The sequence below is a fragment of the Felis catus genome, chromosome D2 (genome assembly GCF_018350175.1).
Source record: "Felis catus isolate Fca126 chromosome D2, F.catus_Fca126_mat1.0, whole genome shotgun sequence".
In the NCBI taxonomy this organism is placed as follows: Eukaryota; Metazoa; Chordata; class Mammalia; order Carnivora; family Felidae; genus Felis; species Felis catus.
In genome coordinates, this window is record NC_058378.1 from 40,557,403 (window position 1) to 40,581,708 (window position 24,306).

The following is a 24,306-nucleotide window of genomic DNA, read 5'->3' on the forward strand; positions in this document are numbered from 1 at the left end:
CACATTTAAACAAAAGAGAGGAGAGAATCATGAGGTTATCTGTAAAACAAAGTGATTGCCCAGACCTTGAGACAGGAAATTTCTCATCATCACTGAGAAATAGCAAGACTGGCCTCACTAGAAGGAATGAATCAGGGAGTGTAGGAGAGAGAAGTAAAAAGGTGTAGAGATGGATTCAGTGAGGATCAATACTGAGGACTGAATAAATCCTCAGTATTGGGGTTTATTATGGGTATTGGGCAAAATATGGGTATTCAAAGGCAAAAGCCTTTGAATGTTTTATTAAGTGTGGTAAGAATACCTTTGGAAAGTATCAAGCATGAGACGATCTGCTCTGATCTATGGTTTTAAAACATCATGTTGGGATGTTGGGCTACTTTTTAGGAAAAATATACAAAGAGCCTAATTAGGAAGTTATTTCGGTGAGTCAGGTGAGACATAGCAACAGTTTAAAAGTATTAAGAAATTACGGGAATGTAGAGTGGTAATTTTCTTTTGATGTGACTTTAAAATAATTTGTATGTGGTTGGTTTTGGAGATCTTCTTGGATTCTTATATATGCTGAACGCATGTCTTAACTTCAGGTACTAGAATATTTTTCCCTATTTGACAATTTTCACAGACATTTTCATGGAAAATTTGATAGCTTGATGTTAGATTTCTCTTGATCTTTACTTCATCATTTCCTCTCTCTCTCTCTCTCTCTCTCTCTCTCTCTCACACACACACACACACACACACACACACACACTGTATATATAGGTGAGTTAGTTTCACTTTGTGTTCTTATATCACATTATATTTGCTATATGTCAAGTAGTGGGAGTTCTTGTGTCTCCACCAAATGCAGGCTCCTCTTAGCAAATTACCACTGAGCAATTAGTCTTATTAAAATAATAATTACACCTGCATTTGGCTAATTTGAGGAGTAATTGCCCAATTTCAACCATAATTAGTCACTTGGCTCTATTTTTCAGGCACAATTTCATTGTCATGAGAAACAAACAAACAAAAAAATCTGTGGTAGTTGCTCCTTTTACAACTTGCCTACTAATGAGACTGCCTTCTGAACATACTTTCTTCACTTGAATACTGCAACAAAGTAGAGTACCCTGGGGAATCTCTTGGACTAGTGCAAAGGAAAGAATTCTCCAGTGCTTGAAAATTTTTGCATCTTTTCTAAAGAGTCATCTATTTAAAAATACTTTCTTGGGACTGGAAAGGAAAAATTAACAAAATTTTGATTTTGAAAACATCAGAATTATCTGCCTATCATGAATCATCAGGTTTGTCTGTGCCTCCATGTCACTAAGACAAATGACTATGGAATTCAATAGCCAACATTTAGATGTGTCTTTGACCCACGACACCACATACTAACTGAGAATGTTTGGCCTTACCTGAGCTCCATGCTCCTGGAAAACAGCACCAGTTAAGGAATGCCGCCACATTTTTTGGGCTTTAGAAGTTGTTAATAACTCTGCTCTCACATATTCCAAGATAAAACCTGTTTCCATCTTTCTTCATGACTTCCAGAAGATTGAAAATAGCTTCCTTTTGTACCTGCCTTTATAAATCCCCAGGTCTCCCTCTTTTTCTTTGAGATATTGCTCATTAATGAACATTCACCCTATTGCAGTAGCCTAAATAAAATCAGGTCCTTAATTGTCTGGTGCATTTGCTTTGCACACTATAAATCTCAATTGTTTCTAAGCCTAGTGAACTAAGCAAGAAACAAAAATGAATCTTACCATTAAATTAGAAACATTGGGACTTACAAATTTATAATGGATTGCTAAAATTGTGGAAGGATATATTGAATGGTGACACTTAAAGAAATATCCATATGTCTTCTATGTAGAAACATTATTAGGGGTATCTGTATGTAGCTAGCAAAGTCAGTTTAGAGTAATAGTATTTTCATTCTTATGATGAAAATCCTGTTTTTATAAGTTGAAAAATCAGGCAGAATTATGTATGTATCTCGACTTAAAATTTTTTAATGAATGAAATGCTAAATTTTAACTATTTCCATAAAACACAGTAAAAACTATGAATATTTAATAATGGGAAGCAATGCAGAAAAACACAATAAAAAGTCAGCGGAACTGAATAAATAAAAATTGAAAATATCCATACATATCTGTAAAAAACATTTTAAGCTAAAATATAAAGGCAAACTTGTACCAGTGAGAAATGTTTACAAAGATGTAATACTCAGAAGCATCAATATCCTTTACAAAAACATTTACAGTGGGAAATAATTGATGATCAAGAGAATGAAAAAGAAACAATAACTGAGGAAAAAATTTAAATGGCTAACTTTTTGAGCATGGCCAGTGGAAATGTGAATTTAAATAATAATGAGATATTTTCCCACCTAATAAGTTGCTGCTATCCTCGTTTGGGAGACTAAATTACAAAAACTTCCTGCAGAACAACTTTCAAGCGTAAAGCCATAAAATTTAGAGTTTTTAATAGTTAATTCACTAGCAGTGCTAAAAGTCAAGTCTGAAAAAAAATCAAAGCTAAAGAAAAATTTAATGTAAAATCAAGTCAGTGTGATTTACAATGGAGAAAAATGAGAAATATACTAAGTGTCCAGGAAGGGAAGGTAAATAAATTTTACCATAATCATAAAGATACAATATGAAGCATTAATAATTAAGCTGTTAATGAATTATTAATATGGAAAGTCTCAATATATAACATTAATTGAAAAAATAAAACTTGTATGTGCTCATATATATATGAATTAAAATGTTCAGAATGATACCTCAAAATACTAGTTTTGGGTTAATTTATTATGTTTTTTTTTATGCATTTCCAAGGGTACATATTGTATACTGAATAATTAAACGGTCCCATGACAGATTCCTCAAATCTTTAAAAGCCTTAGCTGATTACTGATGGAAAAATATGAATTCAGAAATGGAAAGAAATTTGGGGGTCATTTACACGATGGCTACTCTGAACCACTGAAAATTGAAATGTATAAAATCGGACGTAACAAAATTATTTTTTATTTTTTAACGGTTTTTTTTTATTTTTTTTTTGGGACAGAGAGAGACAGAGCATGAACGGGGGAGGGGCAGAGAGAGAGGGAGACACAGAATCGGAAACAGGCTCCAGGCTCCGAGCCATCAGCCCAGAGCCTGACGCGGGGCTCGAACTCACGGACCGCGAGATCGTGACCTGGCTGAAGTCGGACGCTTAACCGACTGCGCCATCCAGGCGCCCCAGAAAATTATTTTTTAAAAGCAAGTTGCTACGGAGTGAACCTTTGCTTTCTCTATGGAACAAAGAAATGTCAAACTAGCCTAAATCAGAATTTTAGATTAAATTCCTAGATGCTGCTTTTCGAAAACCTTAATCCTAATCTTGGTTCACAGAATTATCATTAATCTCACTTTCAGTTCATGCAACATTAAGGAAACAGAATATATATATATTATCTTTCTTTGGTCCTGGTGGAAATGAGGAATTTGAGCTTGAAGATGCCTCTGTAGGCTTTCTGCAAGCAATTATGCTTAAATGCAGCAATAGCAGACAAGAAAGGGCATAATTGGACTTGTTAAATGTAGTCCCCATTTAACTTTCAAAGAGAGTAGAGAAAGGGAAAAAAAAAAGTATTGTCAGCCATGGAGATATTTTCAGACAATCACAATAATCTGCATTACAATAATCTCTCCTATGAAAAGGAGAACCATAATACCATTGCTCATAAGCAGCAGTTCAGTGATAACCACTCAGATTTGATGCCTTAAATGTGAACATCTGTTTCTATCATTAAAGCTATCAGGATGCTGTTAATTACTTGTCTTCAGCTATTTTCAGTATCTGTAAATATATATTCCGGATCTAGAAAAGTAACTCCCATTGCTTAACTGATTAATTCCAACACCTAATGACACTGTTTACCATACGTGCATGTAAGTGGCCACTTCCCCTTACATACATGCACATAACTAATATACAAAATCTATTTCTCATTTAACATTTCCTCATGTCCTACATTCCTTGTTATTTCAAATATACATCATACGTGTATGCACAGGCACACAAAACACACATAAACACACCCACCGAGATACACATATACGTACACACACATGTACACAGTAAAAGACAAGTACATCTTTGGGTATGCATTAATTGGAAATTATTACAATATAGCTCAATAAAAAAGCTTCTTGGAATTCAAAGACAAAGAGCCTAGGACCTTTGAATATATAACCCTTTTTCTTCTCCATGAGTACATGGGAGAATTCACAATTATTTGAATACAGGGAGAATGTAAAACTAGATGTTTCTAAAGATTTCAAGACAGTGATCATAAGTTCTCTTGTGTCACTATTATATATTTTACACCGTGATTGGTTCAGCGTGCTCTCCATAGTATCTGGAAAATGACATAGGATATAGTAGATCTCTTCAATATTTCTATATTGTGGATTGTTAACTTGAGCTAATCTAGGAAGAAAAGGGTAAAGGAAAGCACCAAGATGAGTATTATAATCCAGGAAGAAGGAAAAAGTGGCTTGCAAGAGTGTTAGGATAAGGATCCTAACATTTGGAATTTGTGGATTTTCCCTCCAGAGTTTGTACTACTTTAACGCAGCTCTCAAAAACTGACAGTTGTTCCATCTTTTCAATATTCAAAATTATGTGGAGAGATAAAGGCTACAGCCTCCATAGAGCATATAGCAATAGCATGACTGAAATGAGCCATCTATGTAGGAATAGCAGCATCTACAAAACCAGCCCAAGAGGTTTCCACTATGTTGATCACCTCGGTTGGACAGGACCAACACCTCCTTTCCTTGCAAGTGATGCCTCAATGTAACAAGATGCAATGACATGTAAATGATGCCAGCCTCAATGAAACCAGAGCACACAAGGAGCTGCTTTCCCTGAGGATGTGTTAAAGAGACACTATGACACGTAGAATCTCAAAAGTGTATCCATTGCCTTCTATATTCTTTGCTATTCCTTTGAAATCTGGACCAAATCGTTCATATAAAGATCACATTAAATGCAGCCTTTAAGGAGGTGTCTATCTCTCAGAACTGTTGTCACTGGTCTTCTCGATCTGTGTTGTAAATAATTTGAGACATAAAACAGAAGAAAGAAGATTGAGGCAAAAATGTGACCTTTATCACTGCTAAGACATAAGCTGTCAGACAAGGTGGCTTTAAGACTTCTTGTCAATATCTTAACATGACCCTTAATATTAATCAGATTGATTCACCCGGGGATTTTATCAATGACTGGGGCTGACCTTCCCCTATAGGAGGAAGCTCTGGGACCAATAAAAGACTGGAGGAGGAGAGGAGAACTTGCATTTTGGTGGGAAGGCCCCAGTCTCAGGAAGAACAATAACAAATGAGTCAAGCATGGCAAATTATTCCTCCAAGTATAACAATCAGATAGGGCAGAGTGAGCGCATACAGCAATTTCCCAGGAAAGAGTAAAGATAGGGTTGATAGAAAGGCCATGGGTATGCTTCAGAGAAAGTCCTCTGAATGGAAACCATGAGGGGGGAAAAGGAAATCTTTGACACTTTATGTATTATAGTTAGAGCAGAGAAAAGGTTAGGTAACAAATTTACAGTTTCTAATAAATTCAGGAGAGAGCACTAAGCAATAAAAAAACCTAGTAAATTAGTAACCCAATAAAAGGGTGAAGTGGAAATAATTATACTTACTAATCAATTAGAAGCCAAAAAAGAGAGGAAAAGAAGCATATATGTAAGATAAATATAGAACAAATAATAAGATGTCAGAATTTAAACATGATATGTTAATGATCACATTCAATGTAGACAGACTAAATATTCCAGTTAAGAATAAGCATTGTCAGACTGAATATATGTACTATATGTACGTATTTGTATAATTAGCATATACATGTATAATTAACTGGAGCAGTCTAAAAGAGACACACTTTAAATGCAAGAGCATTGGTTTACTGAAAGTAAGATAATGGAAAACATTTTTCATGAAAATAATGCACAAAGTAAACCAGTGTATAATGCGAAAGGCATTACTAGAGATAAAGAGGGACATTTCATAATGATAAAAGAGTCAGTACACAAGAAAGTTATAACAATTCTGAATTTGTTTGCAGCTAATAAAATAATTTGCACCTAATAATATAATGAATTACATAGTGGATAAAATGTGAAATGGATAAATCAGTAATCATCACAAAAGATTTTAGCATATGGAATACACATTTTATTCCATTTATTTAATACACATTGTTTTCAGGTGCATTTCGCTATTTGTCTATTTACACTCTGACACATTCTGACATCCCATTTATCTGCTTCCTTAGTTTACTGAAGCTCATATTTATATGTATTATAATTCATAGAGATGAAGACTCAAACTCTATCACTAGAGATGCCATTTCATCTGAATTTGGTGCTCAAGAATTTGCATTTTTTAGCAAGCACTGTGGGTAATTCAAGGAACATTATTGGGTTTCCCTACTGGCACATATGTGCTTGAAAAACAAAATGTATAAGCCAGCATAGGACCGAATCTCAAAATATATTATTAGACACGTAGCAGGCTATACTTTCCAAAGCTTATCTGGTGGAATTTAACCAGAAAGAGCAGAAAGGCTTATCAAGAATAAAATGAGGGCACCAAAATTTCCTCCCTACACTCTGCCTTCGCCCAGGAGATACATGTGAAATGGGTCTTTGTGTGTCTCAGGTCTAAGACTTTCCCACAGTCACGTTCCGTTATCAAAAACAAGGAACAAAGGGGTTATTTTGTTTGCCATTTTCAAGAAAGTATACTAGGGTCCTAAAGAGAAAATGAGGAAAGAAGAGCCTAAAAATGTTTTTAATTTGTGACTACCTATGATAGCCTCACTAGATTTCAGTGGAGTGGAGTGCATTGGCAGTAAGAGAGGTCCATGCAGGAGCAGGGCTCACCATCTCACTCAAAGTGAATCCTCACCTGGGAGACTGCATGCCCTATCTGGCCTCTAGGTGACTAAAGCCAGTGCCTCCTATGTTTCGGCATAGTGCCCATTTATCTTTCAATATCTAAGGAAATATGATCTTCGCTGTCCTCATCTGCTAATCATTTGGTCATAACCTGACAGCCAATCAGTAAGCTTTTGAAGAGTGCTGAGTACTTTGCCTGGTGTAAAAGAGGAGCTTAATGCCACTAATTTGTAGATAGATGAAAGCCAATGGAATCACTCTGAACTAGGTAACAAGGTCAGAGGTGGTTTATACTTAATCTCTGTACATGCTAGATGTGTTATGAACATAGTAACATCTCTATGATATATACCAAATCATATCTCTATTGACTTGAAGAATTCATGTTATAAAATAGATAAGAGAAAATCTATACAAAGAATGGATAAAGATCAGCTACTTTTTTTTTTTTTTTCTGCAGGTAATACAAGAAACCACTAAGTATTTCAGGGCAATAGAGAAAGTGGTAAAGCAATGGATTTCAACACCAACTTTCTATCTGGATCTCTAGGGGACTTTTAAAAAATTCCAAAGACCTAGGTCCTGCTCAGAAATTTGGTTTCAGTCTTTGTAGGGAGGACCTGTTTCTCTGTAATTCTGTCAGATATTCATTCATAGATAATTCTGATGTGCATCCAGGTTAAAGACTACTATGGTAGAGATAACACAAACGAATCTAAATCTAATGCATTGTGCTTTGGAGGGACATGAGGTTCAGGGCTCTATGCACTGAAACTCAGTAAACTTATGTGATTTTGCATAGGGGCTTCAAGATAATTTAACATAGACATAGAACCAGGATAGGACATAGGATAGGACATAGGATAATTTAACATAGACATAGAACCAGGATAGGAGAGATGGGTATTATTTACAATCTGGTCTTCCCTGAAATATACTTTTTTAAAAAAAAATTTTTAGTGTTTATTTTTGAGAGAGAGAGAGAGACAGAGACAGAGTGTGAGCAGGGTAGGGGCAGAGAGAGAGGGAAACACAGAATCTGAAACAGGGTCCAGGCTCTAGGCTTTCCGCACAGAGCCAAACGCGGGGCTCGAACCCACAAACTGGGGGATCATGACATGAGCCGAAGTTGGACGCCCAACCAACTGAGCCACCCAGGTGCCCCGAAATGTGCTTCTTAAAACAGTTATTTCATTCCTGAAAGGATAAGCTAATCACTTGGCTGATGCCAAGGCTTCTGTTGGGAATGTTTCTGTGGTCAGAGGGACTCTCTCCCTGGCTCTTCTTTTTTACAGATAATTTTTTGCACAACTCCCACATGGGGTGGATAGTTCTAGTAATGGAGTGAAAGAATAATGAACAAACCAAAAATAAAAAAGCTCAGTCTTTCTTTGGGGAAGACAAGCAAAACACAAGTAAACCAGTAAATATATTGCATGATAGAGGGTGACAAGAAAGAACAAAACACAGAACCATAAAGAATGGGCTCCGGGTCTATGAAAGGAAGTCCAGGAAGGCCACACAGGTGAGGTGACCCTGGAGCTGACACCTGAAGGAAGTAAGGATATGAGAAAACGAGCCATGGGACTTCCCTTAGCATGGTTTTAGTTTCTCTGTGTTTATAATTCTTAAAGTTTAAATATTCTGATCACGTTCTTCATTCATAACTTTTCTTTGCTACTTTTGTCATCTTTACCTTCAAAATGCAAAATGTTCCTCAGTTTTAATACAGATTAGTTTTTCTTATGTTTTATTGCTTCCTAGACTGAAATAAATTTCATAAGGGGACATTTGCTCTGAATCCTTATAAACTTCCTCCTTTTACTCCTTAATAGCCTCACATGTTTGATGTTTTTGCTCAGTTCACCCAATTGTAAATGGAAAATGGAAAAGCTGACGTTTACTGTAGCTTTGTTTGGCTTGTCTGTGCTTATTCTAGATGGTTGTGCTGAACACAGAGGGAAGTACAGGCAACTGGGGAGGACACAGCTTTGCTGACCATGCCTGACTTACCTGAGGAACTGGTCTCCTTTCTTTAAGGCTTGACGAGGTGGCTGTAGCAATCTGTAGGGTTTACTTAGCTATTTATTTCTATTAAAAGAATAATGATGGGGTGCCTGGGTGGCTCAGTCAGTTAAGCCTCCAACTCTTGATCTCAGCTCAGTCTTGATCTCAGGGTTGTGAGTTTAAGTCCCGCACTGGGCTCCACACTAGGCGTGAAGCCTACTTAAAAGGGGAAGGAGAAGAAGACGGGGGGAGGAGGAAGAGGAGGAGGAAGAGAAAATAAATAAATACATAAATACCTAAATACATACATACATACATACATACATACATACATCAAGGTCAATTGATTTGTTGTTTATGTGGTAAGGTCAGGAACTGTTCAAATTATTCCAGTTACCCTCAGTTCATCACCCAAAGCTTCCCATGGTTCTGAGTCTCTGCTGCTTCTAATTTGTTTCTTTGTGGGTTCTTTTTTTCCCTATGAATCTAGATCCTCCGAGAACTCCATTATTTTTTTTTCTAGTTGGTTTTTTTCCTGTGTTATGTAATGTTATATAATGGGTTACCATTGACACTCAATTCCTGAATTTGGAAACTATTTTTTGATGTCTGAAACTCATCATTATTAACATTATATCCATCCCCATATTTATTGCATATTTTTTACTCATTTCAAAAGTACCTGGGGGGGGGGGGGAAGAGTTAAATAAATGAGCTCAAACCACCTTACCGAAAGTACATGAATACTCTATTTATACCCAACTTTTATATCACTACTTGCTAGGAGAGCAAAAAGACCCTCAGTTGCCCGGCACCCACTCTACCAATGTCTCCATGTTAATATTTCTGTAGGACTGTCTCTAGAGTTAGCATCCCACTCATGGAAACACCTTAAGAGGTTTGCGGGGAGAGATACTACACATCCGATGGTTACCATTTATTTCTTGTAAAATAACAAGACACCAAAAAATGCTGGCATCTTATATCCATACTGCTGATAATACACATGTTAACAGGATAGGCAAGACAATTAAAATAAGTAACATATTATTAGGAAGTTATTGCTTTTGAAATGTTCTTACCGCTTTCCCATAATTCTTGCATCCTCACAGCTCACATATAAAACACGCAGGATAGAAATTACTTTTTGACTTAAGATCATGGTTGACTTTTGTCATGTATCTTAAGCACCCTCTCAGAAATTATGCAAAATGAACGTCAGTCAGTTACCTTGTGAATTTGAAATTTAGCTAATCAATTTCTTATACATCAGGAGGGAGCAAATGTATAACACTTCATCATTGCCCAGTGAAACATTTAATTTAATATCTGGATTTATACACCATTTATCTTGAGTCTGCAGGCTCACATTACTCTTTTTTATTTAATTTACTCTACCGTATATATGCGCAACAAATTTCCTTCTCCACAGAGAATTTTAATGTCTGCAGCAGAATACAAGAGGGTAAATATGGATTTTGTCAAGTTGAGATATTGATAGCTTGGTTATATTCCTGAGTCAGCAAACACTGTGGCTCTCAGACATTTAACCCCACACAAGAATATGAACCTCAGAATAGTGTTCTGGAATGAATTAGATCTATAAGCCAGATCCAAGTGCTAATATGTGTTTGGAAAGAGATTAGCTGACGTATGAACTCTCAGCCTCTTTTACATTTAATTTTGAATGATGCTTTTTCATAGACAAGAAACTGAGTGAGTCAGGAAACTATGCTCTAGAGAGAAATAAAGGAAAGAACTTTAAGGCTATGGATCACTTTCCATTGCCTATTGAATAAACTTGAAACGCTTCAGAATTGGGATCCATACTGGCTTTGCAGACTCCTCCCGTGTCTGACCCATAGGAGCAACCCATATTTTAGCCACATATTCCTCCCAGCTTCTGAGATATACTCTTCTTTTGCTTGGTTTTATTCTCTAAATATGTTGTTTATACTTCCTAGATACTATTTTTTAATTGTTCAGATGGCAAACTACTGCTTTTCTTTTAAGGCCTGGCTAAAAGACCATTTTTCCTGTAAGTTGCCCTTGGCTTCTTCAACTTCATACCAAATTTCAGTTCCTTCACTGTGTTCTTGCACCACTCTCTGCATATGTGAATACTTTGAATAAATTCATACACATGTTACTCTAGATAGGCTGTGAGCTCCTTAAGAATGGAGTGTGTGTTTAGCTCATCTGTTGGCCTCAGCAACTAACACCGTGCCTAACTGCAAATGGGCATTGAAAATGAAGTGAACCTTTAAAGAAAAGAAGATATTCAAATCACTGTATTGCACACCTGAAACTAGCATAACATTGCAGGTCAACTATATTTCCATAATAAAACTTAGAATAAATGAATTAAACAAAGAAACTAAGATAAATTACAGGATAATATCATACCCAGGTATGACAATTTAGTAACAATGAATAACAGTATTAAACCACAACGGTTAAATTTCAAATTGTCACATACTGGGATAGTGGCACAAACAACAAAAATTACTTGTAATTTCACAGCCATTGCTAGTTCATTGAAAACTGGACAAGTCAGCATTTTTCTGTCTCATCAATCATGGCTCTTCTGTTGAAATGCATGAAAATAAATTCTAAACAGGCAGAATTATACTTCTGAAATTTTAACCAGGAGCCATTTGCGTACTTGCTTGTTTTATAAATATTTATGGAGCGCTGACTAGATCCTACACTTTGTGTAAGGCACTCATGATGCTGTAACAAGCAAGACAGACCAGGTGCTCGTCTTTAGGCAATCACAAAAATGAGCACTTGGAAACAGTGCAGTTTGTCTTATGACTAGGAAAGTACAGAGTGTATGTGATCAAATAATGTGTGGTCTGGAGAGAGAATATATCAGCCCCCTCACATTTGTACAGTTCCCTGCCTAGGCTTCCTGCTTGGGTCTCATTGTATCGCAAAGGCTGGTGCACGTGTCTGCGTACCCAAGGAATCCAGGCTCATCGAGGGCTGAAACTGAGCTTTCTGTTTTATCTTTATCAAGTGGTGGGGTGTCAGCACATTATGGGTGCTCAATATTAAATGAACGAGTTAATGAATTTCTTTCGCATCCATCGTCACATGTTCCATTCTATTAAAACAATCCTTTAGCCTAAGAAGAACAGAAGTAGGAATGCCCTCTCCTTTTTTTAAACTATAGAATCAGAGTATTAATACACTTCTCAGTTCACATGACTATCATTAGTCCACCAATGGCTGCTTTAGTTCATTTATAATTTCTTTTATAATTCATCTCCATATAATTTGTCACCTGCCTCCCAAGCATGGGGGGGGTTGCCATGTGTTTAGCACACATTCTTGAATTTTCAGCTGTCCTTGTCAAATGTGCAGTCTTGTTATTGTTGTTGCCATTGTGTTTTTAAAGTAGACCATTTCTGTAGATCTCATTTGGGTTTTTTTTGTTCATGTGGCTCCGTTTTAAATATAAAATCATGTTGGTGAGAATACATTTAAGTAATTGCTACAGCTGCTGCATACACATTTTATTTATCTACTGCCTCATATGGACTCGAAAATTGTCTCCAAGTCCAGTCATCTGAACAACACTGTTGGAAAAACCTAACACTTATTCCTTATATATGAACTGGTATATCCAGGAGTGGCATTTCTAAGTAATAGTTCTAGCTTATGTTCAGTTAGCTCGAGTACGGTGGACCATTCATGTCACTAGAGGGTTGGGATTTTTAACTATATATCAGCCCAACCTCAGAGAAGGGGCAAAGGGTTACAAACTGTGTTCAGCCACATGGCCAATGATTCAATCGCTTGTGCCTATGTAATGAAGCCTCAATAGGAAGCTCCGGACTCCAGAGCTTGAGTGAACTTCCTGGTGGGCAGCCCTCTGCCACCTGATTTATTTTTTCATGGGTCTCCAATCTTCCATATGAACATGTGTGTGTTGTATATACATATCTAAGCATTAGAGAAAAAACAGGTAATATCAAGATATATATAATCATGAGTGACAAAAAAACCTCAGCTAATTATAATTGCAATAAATTAATATATTGTTTAGAGAAAAATTGACATCATTATAATATTAGGTCACACTATAAAAAGTGTTGATAAGTTATAATCTTAGCATTTGTTTTGATTTTTTTTCTTCGAAAGAGTTTTAAGTCGACCTTGATGTATCTTTTATTCTTTAAGTTAATTACAAGATATTTTACCTTTTTAGTTATTATTATGAATGAATCTTGTATCTATACAATTTTCAAGTTGATTACAACTGGTATTTTTTTTTGTAGCGCTATTGATTTTAATGTGTATTGTATCTACTGAACGTATAGAATTATTTTAATCATTTTGTTTTAGAGGGCTGTCATATGGAGTAAATTAGCCCTTGTTAAAAAGTGACAGATAGTCTTACTTATTATAATGATGAAATGTAGTACTATGCTCTAATAGAAATTAGCTTTTAGTACCTGTAAGGGCATGCAATTCATATACTTTCTTGATTTTCTTAGTAACAAAAGCTGAAAATTTTTAAATTGCAGTGCACGGAATTAGTAATTAATTTATCCATAATCCTTGGATCTTTCCTTTATGATTGACTCATGCATTGTTCCATTTTGTTTGCTTCTACCTATGTATATTTTTTAAAAATAGTATTATGCTTTGGAGTTCATAAATCATTTAAACTCCTCTTGGTAGACATTTAGGATTTTCATTTTAATTTTTTAATATTATATACCACTTGCCATTATACCAAATTGTTGCACACATTTGTGATTAGTCCCTCAGGATGAATTTCCCTAAGTAGAACTGCTAAGTAAAATTACATGAACATTTTCAGAGTTTCTGATAAATATTTCTAAATTGAAGTACGTTTCTAGCAATTAACATGCCTGTCAGCAGTGATTGAAAGTGCTCATTTTTACTCACCTTCCACCTAGTGAATTAGATTTTTAAAATTCTTTTCAAAATCAATAGGCAAAAAATTGGTTTGCATTCTTGCTAAAATTGCATTTTTTGATTGCTTAGTGAGTTTGAATATTTATGCCTATGTCCATTTGCCATTTGTATTTATTTTAGTAAATGGCTTATTATAGGCTTTGTTAATAATTCCAGTTGTGTTTTCATCTCCTGATTAGTAATTTTAAGAGTGCTGTATAAAAACCCCGTCATCTACCACATATGCTCCACTTACTTACATTTTTTTCACTTTAAATTTATCTAGGATAATTTTTGAATTACAGATTTTTTTGGAATTAGACTAGCAAGATTCACCAATATGGTCTTAATATTATCTGGGTTTTTTTCTCTAACGCTTAGGGGTACTTGCGACAATGATTTAAGTATGTGGTACTCCATCTTTTTGCAAGACTTTAGAAAATGTCTTCTTTTATAATTCCCTCCTTGTACTTTTCCATAATTTTTTTAATTATATTTGTAACTATATACTTATATTTTTGTTTGAATAAAGTAATCTTACTATCAATGGAAACCTTTTCCCCAATAAGTTCAAATGATTTTACCAGATAATGTTAAAACTATCAACTTTCTAAGATATATACATTTTAACACATACCATATAAAACAATTTCTAAAAGGGTCTCAATGTACTATATTGGATGTTCTGGGGAAACAATCTCCTATATATATCCATAGATAATGAAATATCAAGTTACCTTATTTAAAAATTATAATATTTAAAAATTAGAATAGGAGTTCTAAACTCTGTCAATGTGTTAAAATTTCCTTGGAACTTTGAAGAAAATAGAGATCTGGAGAACATAACCCCAAAGATTCTGATTCATTGGTTCTGTACGCTGTGGTACCCAAGACCCAAGTTTTTGATGCTTCACTAGGGAAGCCACTAGGTTAGACCTTCCAGAACAGTATAGAACTTATTTGCTCCTCAATTTAGATTGCAACTGACCCTGAACGTCATGGGTTTGAACTGTGCGAATTCACTTATACATGGATTTTTTCCCATAAATACAGAAGAGTACTGAAATATATTTTCCTTTTTTTTCTAATTTTCATAATAACATTCTCTTTTCTCTAGCTTACAATATTGCAGAATACAGTATATAATACACACAACATTTAAAAATGTGTTAATTAAATATATTATCAATAAGACTTCTGGTCAACTGTAGGCTACTAACAGTTAAGTTTTGGGAGAGTCAAAAGTTGTACATGGATTTTCACCTGGGTGAGAGGCATTTGGCACCCCTTTCCCCATGTTGTTTAAATGTCAACTGTAGTTATTTTACCATTAAAATAATGCTATGGAATGTTTTATTGAATTCATTTGATTATTTAAATAAAACTGACAGTATTTTAAAATTAAGTCCCAGTGAAATACAAATATTATGGTTCAATATTTGATTAGCAATAGCTTCTATAACCTTTCTCTTCTTTCAAAAAAATATTGGGGCGCCTGGGTGGCTCAGTTAAGCATCCAAATTGGGTTCAGGTCATGATCTCGCAGACCATGAGTCAAGCTGTGTGCTGACAGCTCAGAGACTAGAGCCTGCTTCAGATTCTGTGTCTCCCGCTCTCTCTGCCCCTCCCTCACTCACTCTGTCTCTTACTGTCTCTCAAAAATGAATACATGTTAGGGGCGCCTGGGTGGCTCAGTTGGTTGGGCGGCCGACTTCGGCTCAGGTCATGATCTCACACTCCGTGAGTTCAAGCCCTGCGTCGGGCTCTGTGCTGACAGCTCAGAGCCTGGAGCCTGTTTCGGATTCTGTGTCTCCCTCCCTCTGACCCTCCCCCGTTCATGCTTTGTCTCACTCTGTCTCAAAAATAAATAAACGTTAAAAAAAATTTTAAAAAATGAATACATGTTAAAAAAATCAAAATAAAATATTTACTAGTAAAAGAAGACACAAATGCAGAAAAATAAGACATATTAATAAATAAACAGCAGAAGAATCTAAATGACATCAATTGCTATAAAAAATGTAACAGAAATTGAGACATTTTTCTGATGAGATTTCACAGATCAAATAGAAACTATGTCAAAATACAGAAAGTAGGGGAAAAATGGATCAATGGCTAATTGACATCTAACTCCCTTCCTGCCCCAAATCCCTTAAAATCTGAATTAAAAGAGGGGCAAAATGGGATATTTATTCCTCAAGTCTCAGTTTTTTAAGTTCACTGAACTTGAAAGGGATTCATGGGTTTTTATCTCTTTTTCTCTCATTAGTCTGGCTAAAATAACTCCCTTTGTTTTCAATAACAAGAAGCATGTGTGTAACAGACATTTCTTCTTATTAATATTTATTCTTAGCAATCCATTGATAGTTAATGAAGAGGCTTTAGCACAGATTTTTTTCCCCAAAAATTATTTCTAGGATGAAATGGCTTAATTATCCCATCACTGGATAGCTCTTCAGTTTCTCATATATTTATACATCAAAACATTTTAAACATGTAAAATTAAGTTTCTATTATACTTAAGTGTGATTCTGTCCCAAATAATGGGTACTAATGACTCAGACTTGCGATTTACTGAAACCATCTCATAATAGGAAGGCCGTAAGAATAAGACGAATTTTTTGTTGTTCCCATTTTGTTTCTGAGGGCTCGTTTTCCATGCTTCTATGCTGTGCCAGTGTTATTTTGGAGAACATGGTTTCTGTTTTTCAAACTTCAGGAAGGGAGTTTTCATTCCATTGTGCCTATAAAGATAGAGTGGTTTCCTATCTTCTTCATATCCTTTTCTTCCTTGGTCATCAGACAACCTGTTAGTTGGCATAGTATGATGCAGTGACAAGAAAACAAAAATATAGGAAGGTTTGGTGATTTCACCAGTTCGAGCAAAACTGTAAACTTAGGCATTAGAAATTGTCTCATTCACCTCCCTAAATTAAAAATCAAAGCACTAGTGACTCAACGAGCAGAAGTAACTTTGTTCAGGGAACTCCAACCAAAAGTGAGAGGCAAAGACCAAAACTCAGGTCTTCTGGCACAGCCTTGCTTTTTCCACTATTAAATTGAGTCTCCTGTAGGGAAACAGACAACAGAAAAATGGGATCAATGACCACGTATAGGTCTGGTAACTGTTATCTGTGACATAATAAATAGTATAGTCATGCATAACCTCTACTCATTCACGCTCGTTCAACTATATTCCTGCTCACTATGTATTTGTAGACTCAGCCCTGCATTTGTTTCTGAGTTGACTTAGTAGGAAAAAGCCAGCCCACTGCTTTTTATATAATATATTGCACTTAGTATAATATTTTTACTGATCACATACCATGAATTATCTAACCTTTTAGATCAAGCACAACATTTGAGTGACGCAGAGGGAGAAATTGTGTATGGGGAGTAGAGAGAACAGTGGACACATAAGTCAACAGATATGGGTCCCAATAGAGACTGAATACTTACTGGGTGTGTAACTTTGAGAATCTCCACTTCTCTTGAATAGTTGTAAAGAATCTTGAAGGAATCAAATGAGACAGTGTTTAAGAAATGGTTTACAAGAAATAGGTGGTCAATGAATGTTAACTATCTTTGCTGTGCTTTACATGTGACCTGAACCTTATTTTCTACTATGTTGTCAGTGATAAATAAGCTCCTATATACTTTGCTTAATAAAAGGGTTAAAAAAAAGTCATTAGATCATCATCTTTATTAACCCCTTGATAAGATTATCAGTATTTTCTGAATCTTTATTATATCCAGGTTCTTTACACGAGCTAAGTTAATAATCTCTCTTAAAAATACCTAAAAAATGTAGATACTTTTGAATTCATAGATGTGGGAGTAGCAGTTACAGTCTGAAACTTACATGAACTGACCTGAGAAAATCTCTAGAATACTCTCTCAGCATACTTAAGCTGAGTCAAAAACTTAAAAAATTTTAGTATTTCAAACACAATGCTCACACACAAACATACCCTCCCACACACATATATAGGGCTTTGGCAGTGTAACTGGAGATTCCTACCAAATATTCAAGAAACAAAACGCTTCTGCTTTACATAGCTTATTCCAGAAAAATAGAACATAGAGTAATCCATAATGAACAAAACAAACAAAAGATATTTATTCATATTATAGGAATTCTATATACTAACATAACAATTAAAAAAAATTCTTTTTGTAAAAATGCTATACAAGAGGGAGAAATAAAATCTAAGATGAAAATTTCTATTACGTTATATTCTTTATTTCATATTTTGTTTCTCTTTTCTTTAAGTGGTTGTAGTTGTATAATACCCAGGAAAACAAATAAAGGAAGTGACATTTACTGAGTGCCTTTTATACTTCAAATACAGTGTTGGGTTATTTAAATTCAATATTTCACTTATTTAACAATATCTTAATTGGGTGTCATTATATACTTTAATGATATGTATACTAATGGGCTTTTAAATTTAGGAAGGACCATAAAAGTGTTCAAAATATTAATAACGATCTATATAAATTTGATTCATATCAACATAATTTTAATTCTGTGATACAATTATCTCAAGCACCTATGAGAAGGGTAGTCAGAATAGATGACACTTCTTTACAGAAATGATCCATAAAATACACTGTAGTACAAAGAGAAATTTAAATGAGAGAGAAAGTAGATTAGGATCTGTTAAACAGTAGGCTGCTGTTTCCCTCATTGTTGAATTAAATTGATCTTTAATCAATGTTAGCAATACATTTAGAAAGAAAGTAAAATGTGCTACCCACCAGGCAGCAAAAATGTTTCTACAAAACATACACCCAGACTAAATAAAACAACAAAAAGCAAGCATTTATTGATCCACATCGATTTTCTGCCCTATTTCTTTAACAATTATTGTGATTTTCTAAGAAGCTATGCTAAAATCATCAAAGCAAAGCCAAACTTTTGTACACAAATATGAATCAGTTTTTCTTTTTAATTTCACAAGAAATGTGATAATAATACACAGATTTTACATATGTAAACTTGTTTCATATCTGCTACCTTAAATTTTCAAGTCACTTGGTCCACAATAGCTGATTGTCATTAAACATTGCTGCAAACACCAGAACTATGATTTTCAAATCCCATTAAAAACATAATTATTTCATCTGCTAAATTACTGCAAATATTATAGAGACTCTGCAGTAGAATTTTTGTTGAAATAGCTTATTAGCAGACATTATAATCATTATTTTTATTTGTAATCTTTAAAGGGAAAAAACACAAGGCAAATAAAATTTTAAAAAACACAGTTTTTCATTACATTATATGCAATCCATTCTTAGATAAAAAGAATGCCCTGATATTGAAATGAATTTTGTTTCTGCTTGGGTGAAAGATTGAACTTTATTATTTCCTTTGTGATTATTTGTCATGTTAAACATCATAAGAAATTAAACATAACAATTAAAATTAAACTCCCAAAAATCCTTTGGGTCAGTATTTATACTACTGGGGCACTGAAGAGTGTGACTATTTAAGATCTTGTCTGTTAATTATGTTAAATGTTGTATTTAACTAAAATATCCACTCATTTAAAATTTTTCTTTACAGGGGCACCTGGGTGGCGCAGTGGGTTAAGCATCTGACTTCATCTCAGGTCATGAACTCATGGTCTGTGAGTTAGAGCCCCGTGTGGGACTCTATGCTGACAGCTTAGAGCCTGGAGCCTGGTTCAGATTCTGTGTCTCCCTCTCTCTCTGCCCCTCCCTGCTCTTCCCTGATCACACTCTGTCTCTCTCTCCAAAATAAATAAACACTAAAATTTTTTTATTAATTTTTCTTTAGAAGAGAATTTCAGTGCCTCATTTTATAGGAGGAAACTCGGATGAATCTCTAAAGGGGAATTAGAAATGCAGAGACTTATAACTGATGGGAAGAAGTTATGGGTAGACCTTTAATTCAAGTGTCTATGATCACAGATGAATAAAGTATGCTAAGGTGTTGACCTTTGCAAAAGGGATTAGTAATCCATTGAAGGATAGGAAGTATAAAAGTAATTTTACCTTTTTGCTATTCTGCTATATTGAAAATAATATATGACAATATCATACTATGTTTTCTTAGAGACAAATATGCAGTGAACATTTTTATTCGCAAACATCGTTATTTTCTACTAATTATTCTGCTATATGTTTAAAGGGATAGAATTATTAAGTAAAAATATGAATACCTCCTAATTATTAAAATATATTGTTAAATTGGTTTCCAAATTGCTTATTCCAGTTCACACACAAAAACTATATACCACTGCGATCGATTCCCTGACCTTGTTATTCTGTTTGAGATTTTTGTTCTGTTTTATTACAGACTGACACCCTACCTTACTATTTTAACTTGAATTTTTTGACAGCTGGAAAGTTCAATATCTCTGCATTTGTTTGGTCTCACATTCATTTTTCATACACTAGTGATGCGTTTATTATTACCATATTAGAATAAGAAATCCATTCTCCTCACACTTCTTTCTTTAGAGTATATATATTGAATTTATACGTCTATGAATGGCTATACATGCATATGATCAAGAACAACAATACTTGCACAATTCCTGAGGTTATTTATAGTTCCAATCCTTAGTCCATAAATTCTATGATGGTAAAAACAGTGACTTGTTTACCACTGTGTCTAAAGCATCTTGAATGAAATCAGACACACCAGAGGTGTTCAAAAACACTCAAAGACTAATTTAACTTGTATATTGTAAGATTCTTTATTCTATTAGCACTGAAGTAAAAATATTTGAAAGGTAATTTATTTTATTTTTTTTTTAATTTTTTTTTCCCAACGTTTATTTATTTTTGGGACAGAGAGAGACAGAGCATGAATGGGGGAGGGGCAGAGAGAGAGGGAGACACAGAATCGGAAACAGGCTCCAGGCTCCGAGCCATCAGTCCAGAGCCTGACGCGGGGCTCGAACTCACGGACCGCGAGATCATGACCTGGCTGAAGTCGGACGCTTAACCGACTGCGCCACCCAGGCGCCCCTGAAAGGTAATTTAATAGCTCTCAGGAGGCTGGCAAGATGGCAGAGTAGGAAGACTCGAAGCTCACCTTGTCCTACAGATACAACTAGATAACACTCATATCGGTGTAAATAATCCAGAAAATGCCCTGAAGTGTGGCAGAAAAATTCCACAACTAAAAGTAGAGGAGAGGCCACTCTAAGAGGGTAGGAAGGGAGAAGATGTGCAGTGTGGGCAGCTAAAGGGATTGAGGCCTGTCTGTGGGAAGGAGGGACTCATGGGCAAGGAGGGGAGAGGAACAGACTTTCACATCAGGAGGACTGCACAGGGAAGGCAAGTCCCCATAACATTTGGCTTTGAAAAATACAGGGGCCAAATTTTGTAAGTTCTTACAACCAGTGGGACTTAAAGCCTGGAATTTTAAAAAATCAGAAGACCAGCAAGCACCTTGTTAAAACTGCATGCCCTGTCCACACACGCTTTGCAAATCCACTCCAGCTGGTCCTGGTGGTGATGGCTGCAGGTCTCATTTCACAGCAGACCAGTGTGCACCTTGTGAAAACTGTGCACCCTGCCCCAGCCAACCCGGGCTGGTGGTGGCAGCAACACGCAAAGTATGTGAGCACTGCATGCCTTGCTGCCTCCACCACGCTCTTGGCTGGAGCCTATTCAAACCATGGCCACGAACTTGACAGTGTGCAAACAGCCCCATCAGAATAGGGGAAAATAACTACACATACTAGTCAGACTGCAGCCCCAACAGTGGGTTGGGGGCAGACAACAGGTCTGATTGCAGGCCCTGCCCACCAGTGAAAACCTCTCAGAGGACAACACAGGGAAAGCACCCTGCAATTTGGTGCTACTACATCTCTGGCAAACACCTGATCTGACTGAACTCAAGTTTACAGCAGTACCAGTACTGCTGTACCAGTATAGCAGCACAGGCTGGCCCACTAACACCACAGAGACCACACATTGCCCACAACAGGCAATGAAAACCACTGCAGATGACTGGACTGATGGAAAAGGCAGTCAAGCCACAATAGCAGGCTGCACACAACACACCGAGGAGACACCCCTGAAGCAGACAGGTTGGAGTGAACAGGGGACACTGCACTGCAGGGCACTGTAGGACTTCTTCTTCATAAGGCCATTACTTTCATGCATAGCAGACATAGTTGGCTTTCTTAACACATAGAAACAGACACAAAGAGTTAGACCAAATGAGGAGACAGAGGAATATGTCCCAAATGAAAGAACAGGACAAAACCACAGCAAGAGACCTAAGCAAAACAGAGATGGGTAATACTCCTGATAGAGAATTTAAAGTAATGATTATAAAAATACTCACTGGAGGACATCAGTGAGACACTTAACAAAGAGATTTTAAAAATCAGAGAAGAAAAATACAATAAATAAAATTTAAAAAACACTAGAGGGAGGGGCGCTTGGGGGCCCAGTCAGTTAAGCATCTGACTGGCTCAGGTCATGATCTCATGGTTCATGGGTTTGAGCCCCACATTGGACCCTGTGCTGACAGCCCAGAACCAGGAGCCTGCTTTAGATTCTGTGTCTCCCTTTCTCTCTGCCCCTCCATCACTTCCGCTCTGTCTGTCTGTCTGTCTCTCTCTCTAAAATAAATAAACATTAAAAAAAAATACTAAAGGAAATAAACAGCAGACTAGAAGAAGCAGAAGAACAAATAAGTAACTTGGAAGACAGAGTAATGGAAAGTAATCAAGCTGATCAGGTGAAAGAAAAAATAATGCAAAATGAGAATAGACTTAGGGAACTCAGTGACTCCATCAAGCATAATAACACTCATATTATAGGGATCCCAGAAGAGAAAAAAACAAAGGCAGAAAACTTATTTGAAGAAATAATAGCTGAAAACTTCTTTGCCCTGGAGAAGGAAATAAATATCCAGATCTAGGAGGCACAGAGATCCCCCAACTAAATCAACCCAAGGGGGTCCACACCAAGACACATAGTAATTAAAATGGCAAAAAGTTGGGGTGCCTGGGTGGCTCAGTCAGTTAAGCATCTGACATAAGCTCAGGTCATGATCTCATGGTTCATGAGTTCGAGTCCTGCATTGGGCTCTGTGCTGACAGCTCAGAGCCTGGAGCTTGCTTCAGATTCTGTGTCTCCCTCTCTCTGTTTCCGTACCCTATTCTCTCTTTCTCAAAAATAAATAAACATTAAAAAATAGCAAAAAGTAGTGATAAAGAAAGAATTTTAAAAGCAGCAAAAGAAAAGAAGACAGGGAAACCCCATAAGGCTACTAGTGGATTTTTCAGCAGAAATTTTGAAGGCCAGAAAGGAATAGCATGATACATTCAAGTGCTGAATGCAAAAAATATCCAGCCAAGAATACTGTATCCAGCAAGGCTATCATTGATAACAGAAGGAGAAATAAAGAGTTTCCCAGACAAGCAAAATGTTAAAGGAATTTATGAGCACCAAACTAGCCCTACAAGTAATGTTAATAGGACATTCTCCAGAATAGATTATATATGTGGTCACAAAACAAGTCTCAGCAAATTCAAAAGATCAAAGTCATACCATGCATCTATTCTGACCAGAACGCTATGAAACTAGCAATCAACCACAAGAAAAAATATCTGGATAGAGCACAAATATGTGGAGTTTAAATAATGTGCTCCTAAACAATAAATGGGTCAACCAAGAAATCAAAGAGAAAATAAAAAATTACATGGAAACAAACCACAACTGTCTAAAGTCTGGATGCAGCAAAAGCAGTTCTAAGAGGGAAATTTACAGCAATACAGTTCTACCTCCAGCAGCAAGAAAAGTCACAAATAAACAACCTAACCTTACACCTAAAGGAGCTAGAAGAACAAACAAAGCCCAAAATAATATTTTTTCAAAATAAACAAAATCAGAAATGAAAAAGAAGAAATAACAACCTACACCACAGAAATACAAATGATTGTAAGTGACTATTATGAAAAAGCATATGTCAACAAATTGGACAACCTAGAAGAACTGGATACAGTCCTAGAAACATACAACCTACCAAAACTGAATCAGGAAGAAATAGAAAATTTGAACAGACTGAATACCAGCAATGACAATGAACAGTAATCAAAAATTCTCAACAATCTGGGGCACCTGGGTGGCCCAGTCGGTTGAGCGTCCAACTTTGGCTCAGGTCATGATCTCACAGCTCATGAGTTCAAGCCCCGCATCAGGCTCTGTGCTGACAGCTCGGAGCCCTGGAGCCTGCTTCAGATTCTGTGCCTCCCTCTCTCTCTGCCCCAACCCACTTGCATTCTGTCTCTATCTCTCTCAAAAACAAATAAACATTAAAAAAAAAAATTAAAAAAAAATTCTCAACAATCAAAAGTCCAGGGCCTGATGGCTTCATAGGTAAATTCCACCATACATTTAAAGAG